Genomic DNA, 20,416 nt, shown 5'->3' on the forward strand with positions numbered 1-20,416 from the left:
AACCCAGTTGAACTCACCCAGACTTCTCACCACAGAGCTGTGAGTTAATAAATGGGTGTTTTTGCTACTCAGTTTGTGGTCATTTGTTATGCAGCAACAGAAGACAAATACAGACGAATACCACAAGTCTAAATATTCCAAAGCCAAAAGTCAAGCTTACGAACTGTTAATCAAATATGGTCGACCCATCTATCTTGACATATACACCTTCATAATGACCTTGGAGGCCAGGGCCAAATTCGTAATTCTGATGATTTAGAATTCTGTGCCAGCAGGTAGCTGCCCAGGGAGGGCTTGCCCTTGGGTCCCAGTCCCTGGCCTGTGGTCTGACCCCTCTTCTCTTGTCATTCCTGGTTCCATCCGGCACCAGGAGGGGTGGAGAGCCCAGGCCAGATGACCTAAATACCATTCACTCCCCCTGCAAACAGCTGTCCCTTGCCTGGCCCTGGGGCCCAGGGGCCCAGGGTGTGGTTTGCCTTTAGGAAGAGGAACCTGGAGAATCTGAGGCCTGTTCAGGCTGGAACGTGATCGTCCTTGATGTGCCATGTATGGTCTAGAAGGGAGGCCACGCCTCTGGTGGGAACATCCACTAGGACTTTCTGACTCCTCCTTCCCCTGGGGTGGCCAGAGCAGGATTGCTCTATAGCTGGGGACACAGGGCAAGGGTCTTGCTTGTCTCCCTTTAGTGTGTTAAAATACATACAAAGTTTACCCTAAGTGACATTTGATACATTCACAATGTTGTGAAACCACCTCCTCTATCTAGTTTCAGAATATTTTCATCACCCCAAAAGGAAACTTCCAGACCCATTAAGCAGCCACTCCCTGTTCCTCCCTCCCCCAGGCCCTGACAGCCACTAATCTGTGCTCTTTCTCTATGGATTTACTTAGTCTGGATATTTGATATAAATGGGATCATACACTCTGTGGTCTTTTGTGACTGGCTTCTTTCACTTAGCACGTGATTTCAAGTTTCATCCGTGTTGTTGCATGAATCAGTACTTCATGCATGAAATAGTGGCAGAATAATATTCTTTCAGATGGACAGACCACATGTACAGTGGCCTTTCCGGCCAGGGTCTAAGATGGTATCGGGCTGGGGATTGGGGAGAGTCAGCTGGTGGTTCTGCTCCTTTATTCTTTTCTCCTCTGTGACTTTTGGGGTCTGTCCATCTAGAATACGCTGCTGGGGCCTGGGAACGCAGGGAGACAGCCAGTCTCACCTCCTCCCCTAGTCTTTGCAACCTGATCCCGAAATCCTGCCCAGTGGTGGTGGCGGCATCAGACACAGCTGGTGTGGACCTGTCCCAGGAAGATGCCCCTGTTTCGGGGTTTCCTGCGGTCTCCGGTCGGGGGGCCCCAGCTGAATCCATTAAAAACTGGAGCCCTTCTCTGGTGACAATTCTGAGGTCACACGGGGTGGAGAGGCTGCTGGTGGGGGAAGGGGTGCATGGCCTCGGGAGCTGGGGTTGCTCAACCACTGGGGCTGGAAGGCAGTGGGAGTGCAGCCTGGCACCGGGTGAAGTCGGCTCCACGCCCAAAGAGATGCTTAGATCTTCACTTACGGGGCCTGTTTAATTTCACAGAGAAATTTAATTCCACATTGTTTGTTCTCTGCTCTGCAGACGCCTCAGCTGAGGAAACCACGGAAATCTCATTTGAAAAAGAATTTGGCCCCCGGAGACCCCTCCCCATTTGCTGGTGGGAGGGGACCAAGACTTCGGTTGCCCTCACACCAGCAAACTCCAAACCACAGGAATGCGGTGGGGTCACCTGGGGACAGAAGGAGGGTGGCTGGACAGTGGGTGGGCAGTGAGCCAGTGGGCTTGTGTCACACGGGGGTCTGCTGTTTTGTGACTCGGAGCCCCCAGACCTCAGTGTGGATCCAGGCCCTGCCACTCTGGTCTGGGATCTTGGGTGGTCACGTCTGTGGTTGACCACGCTCACCTGGCCACTTGGGGACTCTGCCAGCCTCCGGCGAGGAGCTGAGCTTAGCGGTGAGGGAAGCCACAGATGGGATTGGGGGTGAGGCAGGGAGGGGAGGAGGTGAGCTGGTCTCGGGCTCTGCACCCACAGGCATCTTCTAGTACCAGGGGACAGAAACCGCATCGATGATGGCATCAACCGGGGGTCAAGTAGTGCAGCAGGCACGTTAACGTCGTTCAGGGCATTTCTCCTTACAGCAGGCCTCACAGAGTGGCGGCCGTTATTCTCTTTTACAGATGAGGAAACTGAAGGTAAAGGGAACGGGTACCGAGGGCAGAGGCTGGGCAGTGGGCAGGCGTCCCCGAACACTGTGTTCTTCCACATCATGTCACTAGCCCTTGGTTTGGCTCTCAGTCTTGTTTCTTGGGGGGATTACAGTCAAAATCATTGTGTATTTTGTTTTGACTTTTTTTTTTTTTGGCCGCACCATGTGGCTTGTGGGATCCTAGTTTCCTGACCAGAGATTGAACCCACGGCCTCGGCAGTAAAAGCGCAGCGTCCTAGCCACTGGACTGCCAGGGAATTCCCCAAATCATAGTATTTTTGAGCCGGAACGGACCCTGGTTCAAGTTGCCATTTTACAGGTGGGGAGATTGACGCCCACGAAGGGGAAGTGACTTGTCCAGAGTCACCCACCGGACAGCAGATCGCTGGCCCCGACGCTCACTGGCCATTTGGCCCGTGTGGGTAGAGCCCAGTGGCCCTGAAGTCAAGACTGTCTGTAGTGCCCAGTGAGATAGAAACTCCTTTGCTCTGCCCAGGTTCAAAGCCTGTCTATTGGTCTGACCCTGCCTCTGGCCCTGAGAGAGTGTGGATGGCTCAGTGCAAACTGTCCCCACTGTCCTGACAACTCCGAGTCCTGCTGACAAGTTTCAGCGCCGTGCAGGGAGATGAAGGACCACTTTGTGCTTTCTCGTCTTAACAGGTCAGTGTCACCTGTGTTGACATGAGGGTGGGAAAGAGTCCAGCTTCCCATCTCAGCTCGGCCACTGTCTAGCAGTGTCACCTGAGCCTGGTCACTTCATTGGTTGGCCAATATTTATGGAGGGTTTTCTGGGAGCAGTCTGTGTGAGAGTTTCTGGGGAAAACAAAGATGAAATAATGCCTTACCCTCAAAGAGCTCTCACAGGGGAGGCAGATCTGCGGTTAAACAACAATTTCACAGTTTCATGACGTCCTTGCTCTGAAGGTGGGCGGTTAAGATATGGTGGGAGTGTGGGGGGAATCAGGGTGGGCTTTCCAGAGGAGGCAGAGTTGAGCTGAGACTGAAAGGATTATGTGCCAGATGGACAAGGCAGAGGATGTTGAGTTTAGAGAGTGGATTTAGCAAAGGAATGGATTTGTGTCAGGGGAATTAGGAATAATTTAGAATAGTTGGAGCGTATGTGGTGGGATGGTGGTCATGATGGTGTGGGATGTTAGGTTGGCTAGGAGGGGATGGGAAAGCCTTTCTACCACACAGAAGTGTTTGACTTCATCCTCAGGGCGGCTGGGGAGGCATCAAGGATTTCGATCAGGGGACAAACCCAGCCAGATCTGTGTTTTGGAAGGTTCGACTGGGCTGCATCAGGGATGGCCTGATGGGGGGTGGGAAAGGTAACCAGGGTGCCAATGTGTGGATCTGGGTTAAAGCAGTGGGGAACCCTCAGGCTGGGAGTGATGGAGAAGACCAAGGGGTGATGGGATTGAGGGGCTGTGATCAGCTGCTTGTAGGCGGTGGGAAGAGGGAGTTGGTTTCTGGCTTGGGTGACTGGGTAATTGGGATTCCATTCATACCAATAGGGAAACTGGAGGTGGAGGTTTGCTGGTGGGGGTGGAGATTCACATGAATTAAGTTTAGGATCTGATGACTTGAGGTGCTCATGGGACATCCAAAGGGAGAGGTCTGGCTGATGGTTGGTTGATTTAAGGATTTGGAGGCCAGAGGAAAAGTGAAAACTGGAGTTAGAGATTTCGAGGTCATCACCCTAAATCAAATGCAGATGAGTTAAGGGACCACAGAATGCTCTGGACACGGTACAGGTTGATTTTGGCAGAAACGGTCAATGCCCTGTCCATATCCCCTTGGCATTGCAACCCTGCAGCTCTTCCAGATGGCTTTCTCTGCAGTGGAAGCAGGCCCGGCCTGTGCAAGAGACAGGCCAGGAGTGTCCCCAGGAGCAGGCTCAGCCAGTGAAAGATGAGACCGAGATGATGGAAACCAGAGCTCTTCTCCCCTAGGAAGTTCTGTTCCTTGCGGTCTCCTGGAGGTCCCTGGTGGGAGGCGCTCATCAACCCCCCTCTATTGGCTCCTACCCTTCTCTGTGTCACTTTTCCATTTTCCTACCAGTGTTTCCTGGGATCACCCCCCAAGTAAGGACTGGCACGCTCATTCTTTTTTTTTTTTTAATTGGAGTACAGATGATTTACAATGTTGTGTTAGTTTCAGGTGTGCAGCAAAGTGATTCAGGTATACATATATACGTATTCATTCTTTTTCAGATTCTTTTCCCATATAGGTTATTACAGAATATTGAGTAGAGTTCCCTGTGCTATACAGTAGGTCCTTTTTGGTTATCTATTTTATATTAGTAGTGTGTGTATGTTAATCCCAAGCTCCTAATTTATCCCCTCCCCACCCCAGGTTTCCCCTTTGGTAACCATAAGTCTGTTTTCAAAATCTGTGAGTCTGTTTCTGTTTTATAAATAAGTCCATTTGTATCATTAAAAAAAAAATTAGATTCCAAACAAGTGATATCATATTTGTCTTTCTCTGTCTGACTTACTTCACTTAGTATGATAATCTCTAAATCCATCCATGTTGCTGCAAATGGCATTATTTTGTTCTTTCTTATGGCTGAGTAATAGTTCATTGTATATATATGTACCACATCTTCTTTATCCATTCCTCTGTCATTGGACATTTAAGTTGCTTCCATGTCTTGGTTATTGTAAATAGTGCTGCAGTGAACATTGGGGTGCATGGCATACACATTCTTTTCTATTTTTTTTGGCCGCACTGAGCGGCATGTGGGATCTTATTTCCCCAACCAGGGATCGAACCTGCGCCCCCTGCAGTGGAAGGAAGCGCTAAGTCTTAACCACTGGACCGCTGGGGAAGTCCCTGGCATGCACATTCTTGTTGTAGAGTCTGCCACGGGGAAACCCAACCCAAGATACCAGTTTGCTCAACTGGGATGAGAGTCTGCCTTGACCACTTCCTACCTGTCTTGACCCCCAGCTGGCCTGGAAGCGGCTTGCAGGTGCTTTTACTTTTGTGTCTCCAGAACCAGGACAGCCAGGTCAAGGGATGACCTGGTGAATACAGGAATGACTAAAGCTGCTGCTGAACACAGGAATGACTAAACCCATCAGTGGCTTCTTGTTGCCTTTCAGAGGCCAAGCTCTCCAACAAGCCCCACAAGACTCCTTCCTGCCTCCCCATCCTCCTCTCTGCTCTCCAAACTGCAGGCCCTTGCTCTCCTTCCCTTAAAGTTTCCATGCTCCTTCCTCCCAGATGGCCCCCATAGTTCTCTCTGCCTGTCTCTGCCCCACGCTGGGCCTCTCAAGATAGGCCTATTTAACAGCTTCTCCCCCTCCCCCTCCTTCACCCCTTCCCTCTCCTCCTCCCTCAAGCATCTTCTCCCCAGGGAAGACTTCCCTGACCACCCTTCTCCAGCCCCGACCAGATGGGGGTTGTACCATTCCATTCTCCATAGCACTCTGTCCCTGTGTGCTCCCTATCACAGACTTTCGTTATGGGCTTATGGAATTAGTTAAATAATATTTATTTGAGATTGGTATTTCTCAAACCTTTTTTTTTTTTTTTTTTTTTTTTTTTGCGGTACGCAGGCCTCTCACTGTTGTGGCCTCTCCCGTTGCAGAGCACAGGCTCCGGACGCGCAGGCTCAGCGGCCATGGCTCACGGGCCCAGCCGCTCCACAGCATGTGGGATCTTCCCGGACCGGGGCACGAACCCATGTCCCCTGCATCGGTGGGCGGACTCTCAACCACTGCGCTACCAGGGAATCCCTCTCAAACCTTTTTGATCATGACCAACGGTAAGAAATACACTTTATGCTGGTATCCAGTTCACATAATACATATACAACTGAAACAGTGCTTTTCCTTTTTCTTCTACTTTGTGGGATACAGTGATATTTTCCATTGCATCCCATCCCTTTCCATTCCCTCCCATTGCATCCCATCCCATTCCATTCCATTCCATTCTGTATTTCATTTCTAAAACTATTGGCAATAACTCACTAAAGGGACTGCAACCTTGCCACTTAAAAACTGGTCTGGACACTAAGCAAGATGCTTGTCAATTCAGGAGAATAGGGGTCCAATCCACTTTTACTCATCACTGTAGCCTCAGGGCATAGCACGGGGCCTGGCACAGAGAAAGGTGCTCCATCGATATTTGTTGAATGACCTATGATAATGTACCGGATGAATAAGTGAATGAATTGCCTACCCCACCCAGACAGGAAAGAGTGGCTTTGATCTGATTCTTCCGTTACTGAGAAAACAGCCCACTTCCTGTGGCTTTGATCTGCAACCTTCATTCTAAACTGCCCTGCCTGAAGCCAACAGCTCCCAGCAGCTCATTTCCTGCTTTTTGGCCACCTTATCTCCCTCTCTATTCCTCAGCTTTCTCTTTCCCTTTTGGTGAGAATGCATGCCTCTCCCCACCCCTGTTCCTCCTCCCCACACCTTTGGCACAGGGTGGGGCTTACCTCTTGGGTCAGGTACTTCCCAAGTTTCAGCCCACTGGGGTGCAGAACATTTCTAGGTCAGGTGTGTCCCTCAGCTGCGGCTGGGCAGTGGTCTATATCCTGCTGACAGACTGTGGGGCAGGAGGGGAATAGACATTGATGAAAGAACCATGCATATGTATAATTACAAATGGTGAAAGATGCTATGAAGGAAAAGCTGTGGTCGCTTTGAGAATATGTAGTGGGGAACCTGCTTCTGGGAGATCAGGGAGGACTTCTCCAAGAAGGAGACAATTAATCTGACGTCCAAAGACAATAGGAATTAGGCAGGCAAAGAGTGTGAAGGCAGAGAGAAAGAGCTGGCAGGTGGAGGAGACTGTAAGTGCAAAGGTCCTGAGGTAGAAGTGATAGTAGTCCACTTGAAGAGCCAGAGACAATCAGTGCAGCTGGTACACAAAGAATGGGGTTTACAATGACAAGGCTGGAGAGGTAGCCAGGGCCCAGCCCTTGCAGACCGGGTTAGACATCTTAGATCTATCCCAAGAGCAGTGGGAACAACAGTATTTGAAGAAGCATGATGACACTGTTTTGAAAGGTCCTTTGGCTGTGGTATGCCTGAAGGATGGGACTGGCGGTCAAGAGAGGAAGCTGGAAGACTAGCTCCGAGGTCGTGGCAGGTCCGAGAGGGTGCAAGCTTTAGGGTGGTGGTGGTGGAGAAGCGGGCATGTGACCGGCCTTAAGAAATACTGTACCTAGTAGGCTTTTCAACACTTGTAAACACCCATCGTGAGTCTGCTCTGAGCAAAGTGCCCTGGGGAGCTGGAGCCAGGCTGGGCTCTGCCTTCAGGCAGCTCATTGCCTGTCTTGGAGGACAGGCTGGAGGCAGACCAGCCAGGCTGAAGTGCCAAGTGCTCAGGAAAGTCAGCTGGCATGTGTCCAAGGCGCATGCCCAGGGGGAGACCAGGCACCTGCAGTGGATGCTTTCCTGAAAACGCTGTTTGAGCTCCGGGCAGAAAGAAGTCAGGGCTCTGGGAGAGGAGTTCATTAAGGTCTCCTCCTGACCCTACCAGCATTTACAGGCCTCTTGCCCCTGGGGATCTTCCCTGAGCCACACAGGGGCCTGTCTCCAAAGGCCCTTTTCTGGGAGTAGTGGCGCCTGAGGGTGTGCGAAGGCGCAGGAGTCTCCCAGGTCCCCGGGCAGCTGAGCCCACTAGGCCAGGTGAGGGCTTCTCTTCTCTCCCTGCCTGAGTCACTTTCCTTGGAAGCGCAGCCCTTAGGAACCCTGCTTATTCACGGAGTCTCCACCCTCCACCCTCAGCCTTGCCCTGCCCTGGGGGAGGGAGTCGTGGTGGAGCCCTGAGGTGTCCCAGTGAGCAAGCCTGACCCAACGCCTGCTACACCCCAAGTAAAGTCTGGGTCTCCCCCTTGGAGTGGAGCTCCCTAAGGGCAGGGCTGTTTCTTTGTCTTGAAACTGGGGCCTTGAGGAACGTTCCCTCCCAGAGTCCTGGTTGCCAGGTAACACCCTGCCACCCGCAGGCTCCCCGAGAGGCTCCGAGGAACCCTCCAAGGAACCCTCCGAGGAACCCTCCTGATGTACGGCGTGGTGAGTGGCGGGGGTGGGTTTGTGGGGCCACAACTCTGTCTCCCCATCCTTCCGTCCTCCCTGTGGTTCTGGCAGGGCTCAGGCCTCAGGCTGTGGGGCGCATTCGCTGGCTTCGAGGTGCTTCTCCACTCATTTCATTCATAAAGCCCCAGGGCCCACTCCCTGCCTTGGCTGGCGTGGGGGTCTGGATTTATGGGGATGCTGGGGACACATGGAGTTCAGGCCTCTGATCGCGGGCTGGTTTTCCCACTGACTTCCTTGCCTCTGGCTCCCTCCTTTGCCTCATGGGTTTGCTTCACAGACCAGTCAACAGACCTGCACGAGGAGGGGAAGAACGTCTTCCTGGAAGGTCGGAGGGAAAAGAGACTCTGCTGACCAGCACCTGGGGCTCTGGGAGCAGCCCCACCACTGACCTTCAGCACTGAGGGCCCAAGGTCATCCAACCCAGCCCCCTGCCTTCCTTCCAGGGTAGGATTCTCCAATGTGAGCTGTGAACTGAACAGCCTCAAATCCTTGCTCTGGTCTCACTACCTTTGGGTGTCCACCCAAAGTGCTCAGGTCACAGGGCAGGGTGCATGGGGGACTAGAACACCTGCTTCCCCTAGTACTCTCGGTCTTTGGATGAAGTGTCCTGGTGGGGTAGGAGATAGATAGGCCCCAGGCTGAGCAGTTGCAACTGGTCTCCTGCTGACACAAGATACCAGCAGGAGCATGGGTCCTGATTAGGTGAAAGCCCAGCCTGACACCTGCGCAGAAGGGGTCCTCAGACTAGGGGAGGGACCAAAGGAGGAAGGAGTCACCAGCCCATAATATGTCCTGCCAACCTCCCAGAAACCTTTGTGCTGGAAGATGCACGTGGCTGAGAGATGCACGTGCACACCAGGAAGGACTCTGAGTCAGAACAAATATGGGCACAAGCAAGATGATTAGCCAGAGACAACCCAGAAAACCCATAGGAGCAACTTAAGCCACCCCTATTGTGAGCAGCTCACTCCAAGTTCACCCGTGTGCTCTTCCTCATGTCCTTTGCTACTAATAAACACTGTCTCAATTTCACAATCTTGATCTCTTTGCTGAATTCTTTCTTCAAAGAAGACCAGGACCAAGGTCCTTCTTCCAGGCATTCCACTGCCAGAATCAGTGGAGCTAGAGGGCTTTAAAAGAGGCGGTGGGGTTTAACAGCTGTGCAGAGGTGACAAGAGAAGAGAAAGGGCAGTTAACTGCCAACAAGCATCATTCAGGGGCATCTTCTACATCCGACATGGAACCGACGTGCAGGTGAAGCAAAATCCCTCCTGGAACCCAGGGATGCTCAAGCTGCGTGAGAAGGTCCGAGGGCACGGGGGCGGCCGATGTCTCTGAGGACCTCAGAGATATCCCACACAAACTCCCTTCTAGATGAACTGGGGAAATAACTCTTGGTAGTAGCATCTGAATCGGGCAGGGTCGAACCACGGTGGGTAAAAGACAGAGGAGGTTCAGAAAGTTCAGATACTGAGAAGGGAGAGGTGTCCAGGGGCGGAGGCCTCAAGGAGAAGCCAGATTTTCAATACTTCTTGGGTCAAGAGCAGCGGAACCCAGGAGCAGTGAAGGTGAGACAACTCCCCTGGCCCATCTTCATCCTCCACCTAGGAACCTCCTGAATGGAGAGGGAAATCCCGATTTAAACACACACAACAGAAAATGCTTGCAAACAAAGCCTGTGAAAAGATATTCCTAAGAAAGAAGGGAGGATGCTGGACCCTTTCTTCAAATGGAAGCTTGCTAGTCAGTGTAGACAGATAAGACAAAGGTAATCCAGATAAAGGGGGCTGGGCAGGGAGGAGAGGGGTGAGTGTCCCAACTGTTCAGGGCCCTCTGCCCTCCTGTCCTGTCCCCTTCCCCCCACCGGGGTTCTATACCCTGTGATATGTTCCCACCTCCTCCTGGGCAGTGGAGGAAGACCGCCCTGGGTGTGGGCTTGCGGCAGAGCAGGAAGAGGTCCCCAGCAGTCCCCTGCCCAGGGTTCAAATCCCCACCCCACAGTGTGGTCATTGCCTGCAGCCCTCCATTCGCGGAGCCCAGGAAAGAGCCAGCTGGACAAGCTCCCTGGGTCTACCCCGAGGAGCCCATGTCCAGAGTCACTTGGGGGCTCCAGAAAGAAAAGCGGGAGGTGTCAAAGGCCATCTGAGGCACCATTTTGGGGTGGGTTGGGGGCGTGGGAGAGGGGTACAGGTGTGTCTACCCCTCCCCAGCAGCCAGGGTGGCTGCAGGTTGTGGAAGGAGTCAGAAGGTCTGGGTGTCAGCCGGGCGGTGAAACTCCTTTGGGTCTCAGTTTTCTCAATTGTAAAATTGGCAAAATTCTCTGCTACACCAGCCTGGTGTTGCTGAAGACAGAACCTTCACGTTCTGTAACAAGACGTCCGTGAGTGAATTATGCTTTCAGGCTGGCCCCCAGGAGCCCCCGGGCCCACTCTGACCCTGTGTATCTTCCTTAGCGTTGGAGGCAGCCTCACAGTGCTCCCTGAACCTCCCCGGGATGAGCAGCTCCGTGTGGAATGTCCTCCCACACTGGGAAGTGTGGGCAGTGGACCTTGGCGGAGGGGAACTCCCCGTGGTCACCTCACCGCCTCCCCAGATGCACAGACACAAACACATACGTATCCTGAGGTAGTGAAGAAAAATTTGCCTCACCCTGGAGATGCTTTCCACAGAGCCATGAGTCACCCGACTCCTTTACTCTGGGCACCCTGCTAATTGATATTTGTCCTTTCAGGGACCACATCTCCCCTTGCACAGAAGCCAGAAGGCGTGGGTTCAAGTCCCTCTTGCCCAATGGCCTGCCATTGGTCACGTGTTACTTGTTAAACTCAGTTTTTTCATCTATAAAATAAGGACAATTGTGTCAACCAATATATATATATATGACAGGATGGAAATTATTAGTGTATGAGTGTTCTTTCCCAGGCATTCCCTTCTCCCTGCCCGTTGGAGAAAATTCTGGCTTGGCTGACTCAGTTTCTTTGCCTCCGTTGGCCTCTAAGGAAGGGGCTGATTTGTCAGAAAGATCCTTGGGCAAATGTGGTATAGAGTTGGCAGGATAGAGAGAGGAAGAAAGAGCAGGGGGCTTTGGGAGCAGCTTCAGTGTATGAGGGAGAAGAGCGGATGGGAGCAAGAAGACTGAAGAAGCATCGCTGTGATCCATGAAGCCCTTTTGTTCGGGTCCAGGCATTTCAAGTCAACAAACCGAGTTACTTTGAAATTGTTGTTTTTTGGTTGCCACCTTTGATGATAGCACAGCTTTGAGACTGCACCCCCGGGGTATGACCATGTGCATGATACATATGTCAAATGCTTGGTACACAGTAGGTGCCATGACTGGGGCTGTATCTACTCAACTTTGGATGATGCTTGTGTGCACCTGCACAGTCCCCCACTCTGGACTGGGTATTCCCTAGTGTGGGTGTGACTGCATCAGCTGGGGAGCAGTTTGAGGGCTGGGACTATACTGTATCTCCCCACCCCACCGCTCATTAGACTAGGGGTTCCTGGAGGACAGGGACTTTGCATCCTTCATGACACCAGTGACCCCCAATATGGGTAGTCTGTGTGAGGCTCCAGAACTGGGTCCCGCTTACAGATAGTGTCATAAGAGATATGACACAAAACAGGTTTTGCTTGACTCATGGCCTGACCCTGCCTGTGTCAGAGGTGAAGGCAGAGGGCGGAAGAGGGGAGAGGCCAGAGCCCCCAATGTTTTCTTCTGTCATGGGCTTCCGAAGAAGGCAAAGGAGAATAACAGAGCAAGCATCCTGCCCCAGCCCAGCCCCAGAGCTAAACATGTCATTTCTGGAGGATGAAAAATCCTATCCCCACCCAGTGGGTTCCCGTAAATCCAGGTGAGCTCTGTCTGGTCCTCCTGACCCTGTCTCATGGGGTGGGGAAAGGGCCGAGGCAAACCAACGTTCTGTCTCCCGGAGTTGAACGTGTTGTGTTTGGCACATGGTCAGGACTGGGGGCGGAGGTCATGATGACAACAGCTCAGAAACTCCTACAGGAAAGGAACAAGGTGTCTGCGTCATGGACAAGTTAGAATCTGTCTTTCTGGGTCATGGCTTCGTTTTTGTATCTCAGCCTGGCAGTTGTTTCAGGCTGTCCCTAATTCAGGTTGGTTTGTTGCAATTCAATTAGATTCCAACATTTATTGAGTGCCTACTATGTGTCAGCTGCCACAGTGGGTGCTGGGGGGAAACCTAGGAACAAGATCAGGATGCTGCCTTTGGGGAATCCTTCTCCAGCACAGGGACAGATGTGCACACAGCTCTCTCTGTCGCAGAGAGATTAGAACTACAACGGAGGTGTGAACAAGTGCTAGGGTTGGATGGGGGCACAGAAGAAAGAACTGTGAACCTTCTGGAGGGTGGGAGAAGACTTTGTAAATGTGGGAATGTGTGATCTGAACATTAAAGAGTGAGCAGGCACTCAAAGAGGTAGAGAAGGAGGGAGGTAGAAATAGTGTAGAACAAAGTGGAGCGTGGTGAGAAGCTCAGTATGAAGTGGGGAGAAAGAATAGTCATCAGCATTTACTGAGCACCTGCTAATCACCAGGGTCTGTGCCAGGTACTTTGCATATATACTGTCTCATTCAATTCTCCCAGTAATGTAAGGAGGTAGGTACCGATGAGTGAAGTAACATTTGGAGAGAACAGATGGTTGAGCCAGGATCTGAATCAGGTTTATTTGACTCCCAATTCCATGCTCTTTTTACTAGGCCAGTGGTTTCTTGAGTATATTCTATGAAATGTTTAAGATTCTGAGGAGATGCTTTAGGGACATGTCTGATTTTAGTTTCATATTTAAAATATATTTTAATCAACACACTCAAATGTGTTATGTAATTAAAAAAAGTTTTCCTTGCATCTCTGTGCATATTTTTGAATTTCTTGTAAATGTGTCATCTCTTAGAAAGACTTCGCACTCTGCTCAGTAAAATTGTAAAAATGTAAAATTGTAAAAGAGAACCCAGTCCCATGCCCAACCACCCACCACCCCCCATTACAAGGCAGGTGGGACTTCCAGTTTGTGATGGCCAACCAAATGCACACGGGTTTATCTCCTCCTCCTCAGAAATGTCTCAGAAATAAATAATAAACATATAAGTCTTTCCAAAGAAAAGAGTTGGGGGGAGGGCTTTTGTGGACAAGAGAAGTCTCAACAAATTTCTGGATGAGTGGTTTGATGGAAGAGTCGTGACGGAGGAAGAAGGATGGAGATGCTGTAGGCTGGATGCACATGGCAGGATCTGCAGCCAAGATGGGAGCTGACCTATCCATGGAAGCCTGAAGAAGTTTGAGATGTGGATATGCTGGGTGCAATGGAGGGTGGGAAGTGGGTATGTGGCTGAAAACGGGGATCTAATTGAAAGTCTATAAACGGGACAAAAAATTTCTCTGCCCCTCGTACACAGAATACTCAGCCAGGTATGCAGAGTGCTCAGCTCTGCCACTCCCTTCCCCATATTCCTCCTCCCCACTAAAAGGGAGGGTCTTCTTTAAAGAAATGAAACTGTCTGAGGAAGACTAGGAGAGCTGGTTTTAAGGTGGTATCCTAGAGTAAAGCACATTGCAGGTTGACATTTAGAAGTCCCCAAACACAAAGACCAGCTCACTCTGAAACAAGACCTGCCATTCAGTTCCTCTTATCTGTGTACACAAAGCTTTCAGGAAACTTTTCTACTTCTTCATTCTTAACTATGAATGGGCAACCATAAGCCAGAAGCTATTTGAGGAAATCTGAAATACGAAGTAGACAGAACTAAGATAAACAAACTGAAAAAGAGACCTCCAAGAAAACAGAAACAATTTATAGGTAGAAGAGAACTTAAAAAGAGAATTCAAGAAGACACTATATCTATGAAACATGAGTAGTGTTATGAAAAAGGAACAATTAGAGAACAAAAAAAGTCCCTGGACATAAAAAATATAACTAAAATTCAGTGGAAAGATAGAAAGTTAAGGTCAAGGTATTCTGTCAGAAAATAAAGCAGAATGGGAAAGAAACAGAATTTCATTAGAGAAAAGATAAGACACAAAAAAGTGCTGGAGGTCTAGGATTGATTAATAGGTATTTTAGGTAGAAGAGAGAAAGCAGGAGAGAATATTCAAATAAATAATTGAATAGAATTTCCCAGACCAAAAAAACTCAAGTCTTCAGATTAACAGATCTCCTCTAGTCCCCAGCATAAAGAACAAACAAGATTTTGAAATTTCAGAATACCTAGGAACATGAGAAGATGTTCACTAAAAGTTCCCAAAGAGAGAAAAAAGTCACCTACAAAGGAATGAAAACCAGAAAGGCACCAGATTTCCAACAGCAGTGCTGGATGCCAAAAGACAATGGAACAATATCTTCAAAATTCTGAGGGAAAATGACTAAACTGAAAATGACTTTCAGTTTAGAATTCAATACCCAACTAAACTGTCCATTAGGTACCAGGGCAGATCAAAGACATTTCTAGACACAGAAGGACTAAGAGAGTTTACTTCCCACATACTCTTTCTTAGGAAGTCATTTGAGGATGTGCTTCAATAAAGCAAGGGAGAAACCAAGAGAGGGGGGAAACATGGGATTTTTGTCAGTTTGCAAGTTAGCTTGGTACGTAGTTTTAATTAATTTGTTTATTTAGTGTGTGTTTTCTCTTTGTTAGGTATCAGGGTTATGCCAGCTCTGTAAAATGAACTAAATTTTCTATCTTTTTATGCTCTGAAAGTATCTGCACAGGGAATAATCTCTTTCTTGAATGTCTGCCAAAAAATGAAAATGAAATATACACACACACACACGCACACACACACACACACACATATACACAACCCAACCCGTTTAGATCTTTTTAAAAAAGCAATTCTTTGACAATATTTTCTATGTTTTCTTCAACATTGTTTTGTGACCTTTCTGGCAGGTCATTCTGCTATCTAATATTCATTCTTATTCTTCCTTTATTTGAAAGAATGCAATTTTGCCAAGTTAGAAATTAAATCAAAGGCGCTTGCAGAGAAATGGGGCAAGTGACACAGTTCTAGCCAATGAGATGAAAACACATATGCTCTGAATGGAGTTTCCAGAAAAGCTATTATTTTCCTGATAAGAGGGACAGACTTAGCTGTCCCTTTGCCCTTAACCCTTCCTCCCACCTGGGATGTAGATAGAATGATTGGAGATGGAGAAGAAATCCTGTGAGCGTGAGGGCAAAGGCCACTTGGTAAAGATGGTGTGACAGAAAGACAGAAGGAGCCTTGGCCCTGGAGCTTCACACGGATCCAGGACTGCCTGCCTCTGCATTTCCTGTTGATTAAGAAAAACAGACCCCTTATTAGTTTAAGTTACCAATTGTTTAATTTCCTGTTTTGTTTGTTTGTTTATTTATTTTTTTCAGCAATTCACCTTCAATTGACACAACTTTAACCTTAAGTGTGCTTCCTGGAACACAGAGGTTTTTAGATTCTATGAAAAGGTATTGAGTGAATTGAAGGCTGTCATTAAGGGGGATAATTTTCTCCTCTCTGCGTTCTCCTATCAGCCCATAAAACAGGAACTGACATTCTCTTGGAAGTTCTGGGATGAAACTTGTTTGACTTTCTTGACACCCACTTCCTGTTCCTCACTGGGAGGGGAGGAGTGACCTCTTGGGTTGGCAGCATTGGGAAAAGGTATCAAGTGTGCCTTGCTCAGCCCATTCCTGGCTCTCTGTCTAGAACTGATCGAACTACAAGTAGCATGTGTTCTCTGCTCCTACCTCCTCCAGGCAATGAACACCAGGGCAGGCCCAGCCCCTTCTCGGGAGGACTTCCATGGTCCAGCTGCTCTGCTGTGAGTGGGTGGGTAAGGTCAAATCAGGAGAGAACGGAAGGAAGACCATTTGGGCCTTGGGTCTAAGCCACCTCCTCCAACCCATCTGGATCAGCAATAAAGCTGACATTTTTTATCCCTACTTGTCTCCTGTGACTATTTCTTAATTGGATCAGAACTTGAAAAAGTGAGGGGTGTGATTAACTAGCACCCACAAACCCCAACATCTGTTGAATACTTAGCCCCAGTGGGAAAAGGCACAGTTGGGTGAAAAGAACGGTTTACAATTTTGATTATTATTAGACAGTACTTCTCTGTGATTAATTGGCTATATGTCTTTTCATCTCACTATAAAATATGTATCACGTTATTATTGTTTTTTTTAAGGTTAGAGTCTGGATTGGGAACGATAAGGCTCTTCTGAGGTTGGCTACCGCTAACTTGCTCTGTGGCTTGACTTTTCTGGGTTTCAATTTTTTCAGTATAAAATAAGTGGATTAGACTAGACAATGGTAGGAGCCAACCCAAGGCTTGACATTCTTTCATTCATTCAACACACTTTTACTGAGTAGCTAATATGTGTTGAATGCTGTGCTGGAGGCTGGTTATACACTGTTGGACAAAACCAACATGGCCCCACTATCTCAAAGTTCAGAATCTAGCAGGAGAGACAGACATCAAATAAACACATATGTAAATGTATAATTACAAGTTCAATAAAATTTTAATAAGTGAGCGATTGAATTGTGTACAACATTCCTACTAATTTGCACTTACCCACACTCAGGGAAAGCTAGGCTGGTTGGTCCAACAGCCTTTGGCACATGGTGGTCTCACTACTTACACAGCTGTGTCAGGGCCACTGTGCTCAGGAAGACATACAAAGAAGCTTCCAAAGGGCTGGCCTTCAGGATTAAAAAAAAGGTTAAACATTTTTAAAAAGTTACAAATTAATAACATGCTTTTTACAAAACTTCAAGCAATACAGAAAAAAATAAATTTAAAAATATTTCCCTTTCTTCTTACAAGGTCAGTTGGAGATAGAAACAATGGGCATCCTTCCAGCGAGCTGCATACTTAATTGTAGGCTCTAGGAGGGCAGGGGTGGGACCTGCCCTAGTCCCTAGCAGGGATACCTGCTATATCCCTGGTGAGAGCTTAGTAAGTATTTGTTGACTGAATAAATGAAAAGTAAAAATCACTCATAAAGGCTCATATATAAATTCTGTTTTTAAGATCAAAAAAGGGAGGGAATTGCCTGGCAGTCCAGTGGTTAGGACTCTGTGCTTCCACTGCAGGGGGCATGGGTTTGATCCCTGGTCAGGGAACTAAGATCCCGCAAGCCATGCAGTGTGGCCAAAAAAAAAAAGATCAAAAAGGGGATCATTCTATGTATTTTTTTTTCTTGCACCTTGCTTTTTCTTTTTTTTTTTAAATCAAAGATCCATAATGGACATTCTTCCATAATTTATTCTTAATTCATCCATTTCCCCAGTTATGGGTTGAATTGTGTCCCCCCAAAAGATATGTAGAAACACTGATTCCTGGTAACCATGGACGTGACCTTGTTTGGAAATAGGGGATCTTTGCAACTGATGAGTTCAGGTGAGATCATACTTCATTAGGGCAGGTCCTCATCCAACAGGACTGGTGTTCTTACAAGAAGATGAGAGACAGAGACACAGGGAGAATGACACATGATGAAAGAGACAGAGACTGGCATGATGCAGCCAGAAGCCAAGGAACACCAAGGACTGATGGATACCACTGGAAGCAAGGAAGAGGCAAGGAAGGATTCTACCCAGAGTCTCAGAGGAAGCCTGGCCTTGCTGACACCCTGACTTTGGATTTCTAGCTTCCAGAATTGTGAGACAATGAATTTCTGTTATTTTAAACCACCCAGTTGGTGGTATTTGTTACAGCAGCTCTACGAAACGAATACACTCCTCTTGAAGGATATTTAGGTTGATTCCAACGTGGAACTGTTATAGTAGTGATTGACTGCTGCCATTTTCTGAGCCATATGGTTGGCGCCTGGCCTGTTTAGAGCCCTAGGATTTGTTCTGTTCTCCAGAAATCCCTTGGAACAATCATGGACCCCAGCCTTGGTGCCTTAGACTCAATTCATACTTGGCAGCGTTGCCAGATGAAACACAAGGTGCCCGTGTCCTATTTGGGACATACCTATTCTAACAAATTATTTGTTGCTTATCTGAAATTCAAATTTAATAGGCATTTACATGTTTATTTGCTAAATCTGGTAACTTTAAATCTCGGGATCCCGGTTGTAATCCCAAAGAGTGGGTCTGTGGGCAACCCACACTATACCCGAAGGAGTTCAAAGATCCTGGTTTTCTGCAGGACCTCTGGAAGATCTCTCCTGCTCCTGGATCCTGCCTCTCCCCTAGCACCCTGATGTTCTTAGCGAAAACTAGATGTCCTGCAGCGCCTGCCTCTCTCAGAACCAGGCTGAGCCCCTCTCGTGCCCATATCAGAAGCAACGTACTCATTGACTCCACGCCCCCTTTACACTAGCAGTTCAAGTTCACCTCCTTCCAATCTGCCTCTCCCTTCACTACTCACCCCCGCTGAGCTCCAACAAGACAGATGTGTACCTGGCCCTAAGGAACTAACTAACCCATTCCAGGTGTGCCGAGTGAGACTGGAAGAAGAAGAGCCCAGCGAGAGCCTGTGACAGGGGTGGGCAGGGTCTCCCAAAGTGTGCTCTATTTAAAAAATTGCCCGGGGCTTGTAAATACTATCCCTGGTCTGAATCAGAAATCTCCAGGGAGGGGAAGTGGCCTAGTCTGGAGACTCAGGCAAGGCCTCTGAGAGGAGGTATGTCCAGCTGAGGCTGAAGGCTCAGTAGGAGTTAAGCAGGTGAGGTTTGGGGAGAGGAGGGGGAGAGTCTGGCCCGAGACCAGAGAAGAGGCTGGTGTGCTTGGAGTGTTGAGAGCTGGGAAGAAAGAGGTGAGTTGAGCCTGGAGAGAGTAGGTGAGGCCACTTCTGGCCAAGCCTTGTTGGGCTGGTTAAGAAAAAAAGCAGTGAGAATGAAAAAAAAAAAAAAAAAAAAAGTAGTGAGAATGAAAAATAAAAGCACTGAGAATGCGCTCGGGGCAGGGACCATCTGAGCCTTTTTCGAAGGTGGAGCCCTGGGTTTCTGCCCTCCTCTGACTCCTCTGGCTTCTGAAAGTGCCTAGTTGCCCCTGTCCTCCCACAGATGCCTCCTTCCCTCCAAGTTCACTCTGCGGGGGTGGCGGGGGCTTTCTGCTAAGTCTGATGCTGTGGATATTCCTTCCATGGAGGCAGGGGGCAGGGGGACTGTGGCTGGCGAGAAATGGGAGTTCACAGACAGATGTAGAAAATCTCCATATTAGACAAGTAATGTTTGAAGATACTCTTTTTGTTATTGAGAAAATGCTATAAATGTTGAAGTATGTGGTAGGCAGACCACATGTCCTGTATGGTCCCCTCCTTCTGAGGGTGGGCTGGACCCAGGGACTTGTTATTAATGAATAGGATATGGCAAAAGTGAGAGGATGACAGTCTTGAGATGGGGCCACTGAAGACTGTGCCTTCCATCTTGCTCACACTCACTCTCCATGACTCTCTCCTTTGCTCTGACGAAGCTGGCTGCCACGATGGTGCTGCTCAATGGAGAGGCCCGTGTGCCAAGGAACTGAGGGCGGCTTCCAGCCAACAGGCTGCAAGGAAATCGAGGCCTGCAGTCCAGCAACCCACCAGGAACTGGATCCTGCCAACAGCCACGTGGATGAGTTTGGAAGTGGACCCCTCCCCAGTGGAGCCTTGAGATGACTACAACCCCGGACAACACCTTGATTGTCACCTGCGAGGGACCCTGAAATAGAGGGCTCAGCTAAGCTGCACCTGGATTCCTGACCTTCAGCACTTAAGCTTTAGGATAGTTTGCAGCAATAAGTAAGGAATACTTAGTTTAATTTGGAAAAGGCCAGCCATACCTGTCAACATCCTAGTACATATATTCACGTAGTTTGAAATCATGGTGGGCACTCTAATTTTGAAGTTCTCTTTTTTCCTTAGCAATGTGGGAGATATATCATCCTTCAGGGTCCATGGATTGTGTATGTGTCCATCAGGGTCCAGTCAGAAAACAAAAACCACATCAGTTATCTTCACAGAATTTAATATGAAGAATTGCATCACAGTACAGTGTGAAAGGTGAAAGTCACCAATAACCAATCATGAAAATTGCTCTCAGAAAATCCTGTAGATTGTCAGGAGCTGGGGCCTTGGAAACTCCAAAGCCAAGGATTGTTTAATT

Source organism: Mesoplodon densirostris, chromosome 18 (genome assembly GCF_025265405.1).
Source record: "Mesoplodon densirostris isolate mMesDen1 chromosome 18, mMesDen1 primary haplotype, whole genome shotgun sequence".
Taxonomy (NCBI): domain Eukaryota; kingdom Metazoa; phylum Chordata; class Mammalia; order Artiodactyla; family Ziphiidae; genus Mesoplodon; species Mesoplodon densirostris.